Source organism: Halyomorpha halys, unplaced genomic scaffold, assembly GCF_000696795.3.
Source record: "Halyomorpha halys isolate HHAL.00 unplaced genomic scaffold, Hhal_1.1 Scaffold1717.1, whole genome shotgun sequence".
Classification (NCBI taxonomy): Eukaryota; Metazoa; Arthropoda; class Insecta; order Hemiptera; family Pentatomidae; genus Halyomorpha; species Halyomorpha halys.
The window spans coordinates 164,667-168,352 of record NW_027107422.1 but is presented as its reverse complement, the minus strand read 5'-3'; positions in this window follow the sequence as shown (position 1 = coordinate 168,352).

Genomic DNA, 3,686 nt, shown 5'->3' with positions numbered 1-3,686 from the left:
AAAACGACAGGACTTTTTGAATGACCTGGTAGAATGACATAAAGTGAATAAATTTACAGAATGGAATTAATAAAACGAAGTGATGAGAGAAGTGGAAAATAAAATTTATTTTATTTTATTTCCTTAATTATGTTATTTTACCTACGTGTTCAATTACCTATGTATACATTTTATTTTTCACTTCTCTCATCACTTCACTTTATTAATTCCATTCTGTAAAATTAGTCACTTTATGTCATTCTGTTTATATTTTCTTTCTTCTTTTTTATTTTTTATATTTATTGGTTGTTATCTTGTTCTGTTCTTAGCCCTGATGAAGGCTAGAAACTCTAGCCGAAACGTTGGCACAATTAAATAGGTTACATTAACTTATTTGTGTCTCATTTTGACCGCACTCCCAACGATCTTCTCATCGTACATGTCATCCACGGTCAACTATCTCTCATAATTATACATGGAATATATAGAGAGGGAAAATATTGCAAAAAATTCGAGTTTTCGACGGAGATCCTCCGAGTCCAAAGCACCTAGGGTGTGATCAATAAAAAATAAATAAATAATTTTGTTCATTTGAAATAAATAACCAGTTCTCTTTGTTGAAAATAATGAAAACAACATATTAAATTTAAAAAATATTAATAACTAAAGGAGAAGAACGGAAAAGATAAGCAGATTCGAATCAGAAAAAAACATAAACTTATGTTATAAACTTTATAAACTTAACAGATGTTTACAACTTAGTTATATTTTTTTAATCCTGTTGTATTCTTAACAATAAAAAATTCAATATTCGTTATTTCAAATCTCCAGAACCCATAATACGTATTTTTATAGTAACAAAAAAATAAAAATATTTTTTTTCGAGTTTTCTAAGCCTTTTTTATAAACATAATTATATTTTGTAAGAAGATAGTTCGGGTGGCGGTCAATAAAGGTATCAAAATAATAATAATAAAGGCTTGGAAAACTCGAAGGTTCGATGCCGATACCACCAATTGCTCTCTACATACATCCTTCCAGTGATGCCCCTCCAAACCCAATTCTACTAAATCAGTTTTAACGTAATCCTCCCATCTACGTTTCAGTCTACTCCTCGGCTGTTTACCCGTCGGTTCAGTGTTTATTAACATTTTAGGGGTCCCCTCGGTACTAAACCCTACAACCTCACACGCCCATCTTATAAGGCGCTATGCTATAACTTGAATTATATTTATTGCGTGCAGGTCCATTAATTCTTGTTTCCCTCAACAAGGCCTCAGTAGAAGAGCAAGATTTATTTTGTAACAAGAGCAAGTTGTGTGCACAGCTATGTAACGTTTGTCATATGCAGCAATGAGTTGTACCCACTGCTGCGAACACCCCTATTGTCTAATAGGCAGGGTAGGGTGATAAATAAATAAAAGGTCCTATAATTCAGTGTTGTGTAGTCTTCTAAATTCTCTCGTTAATTCATCATTTTTCGGTCCGAATATTTATGATGTAATATCTTCTACTGGAAGAATTTCATATCTAATTAGAACTTATGAATGAAAAAGCACTCTTCCTTATTTAATTATTTATTTTTTCATGCACATAGTTTGACTATGTTCATTTTCTTTATCCTTCTGTTTGTATATATTTTAAGAAAGATTTTAATTATTTTTATGAACTTTTTTTTCGTTTATTTATTTATTTTTCATTCTTATTTTATTTTAGTATGAATGTAATCATTTATCACTATTACCTATTGCCCACAATGGTGTGGCGTATTGTAATATCTTTAAATAAATAAAGTTTTAAAAATTTTTAAAAAATATTTAATCAGTAATAAACATACAGATACTTCAAACTTTCCTTCAACTTAGTGCCCAATGGGATCCATTTTCGAAAAATAGGTGTCAAAGAAAATGCATCAGGACATGCGTTAGCAAAAGTAGAGGAAGAAATTCGGTGAAATTAATTTAGAGCCATCTAGATATCAATCTACATAATTCATGAAGTTCAAAATCGTTTTTACTGTGGTAAATGTTGATATGAATTTGTAACCAAATTCCTTTCTCAATAAAGAAAAATAGAAAAATTCGATTAGACAATTTTTTTTATTTCCTACATTTGATATGAGGGGTCAAAAATAGGAACAACACAAAAAGTAATAATAAATAAAACCAGTAAACAAACACTTAAAAAATAAATAAGCACACAGCCTTATAATTTAATATGACACCAAGTTCATAATACTCATATTCGATCTTATGCACTTTTATCAAATCTAGGTTTTTCTACTCCTTCATTATATGAGTGGTTAAATTTATTTTACAATTACGAAAAAAGAACTATTTTTTGTCCTTTTATTGTAATTAATTCTCCTCTTCAAATATAAAGTGCATATTGTGTATATTCAACAATATGAATATGCATAACTATGTTTATTTGTTTAATTTTTTTAAACATATTTTGTAGGAAATTTGCCCGTTTGAAGTTTTAAATAAAATTTTATATCCTCAGTAAAGCTAAGTGATGATTTAATATGTTAAACAATAAGATTGTTCAGTTATAAGCGAAAAAATATATAAAGAAAAATGCTCTTTGTATGGATTTATATAAAATGTGATAAAAAAATTAGTTCACAAACCAAATTTGAATTATACATATTTCTACTGTTAGATATTATTTATTTCTAATTCCAATAAATACATTATCAACACTTTCGTAGGAATTAGATTACCCAATATTGAAACTATAAAAATATCCACTTTCGATTTTCAGGGTGATTACAATAACTTGCCTGTAGATCGGGAAGTTAAAAATGTCCTTTAAGCATCTGCACTTTTACTTGAGTGCAAGAAAAAAGTTATTACTTGCTGTCAATGTTTGTTTTATGTCAGTTTGAATTACTGGAATGTTCAGAGTACCGACACTAGGTATATTTTATATTTTATAATTAGATTATATTTTATAATATAATCTCATTTTTTCTTGTTTTTAAAAAGCCTATTTAGAAAAAAAAAATAGTTTGCCCTGTAAAATAAGATTAGTAATGGAAATTTTTTAAGTTGTAAAAGTTGAATTACATTCTGTAAAAGGTGTTCCAGAAATAATTGAATTTAGAAGATGATTATTTTTAATAATCAAACTACTTCCCTGAAACATTGGAATGTATAATTATACTTTTTTAATGATTTCAGTAAAAATACCAAATGAGCTCTTATCAGATGCCAACATCTATTTATCAGTATCAAAGTAACATACACAAATAATAATCATATATAATATAAATTTATAATTTATTAAAAAATAAATGAAACACTTAAATACAGGTAATTTGAAAAACATAACTAATGATATAATAATAATAATAATGTATCATTATAATATAGTGTATAATTATATATCATTATTATAAAATATGAAATATCTGATAATACTCGTAATATATAGACTGTTACAAAATATAGTAATGAGATACAACTTATGGAGAGAAAAATAATGATAGTAAAATATAGTAGAAATTTTATGCTACTCAATGAAATTAATCACTTAAAGCACGTAAGAAGTATAGAATGAACTAGGCTAAAAACAAAAATACAATATAAATAAGGGGGTACATATGTTTAAGTAATATATATATATAGCTAGGTTTATTCAATTTATTATTTATGGTTTAGAACTTAATCACCAGATCTAATATTATGGATTGTATATTTTCC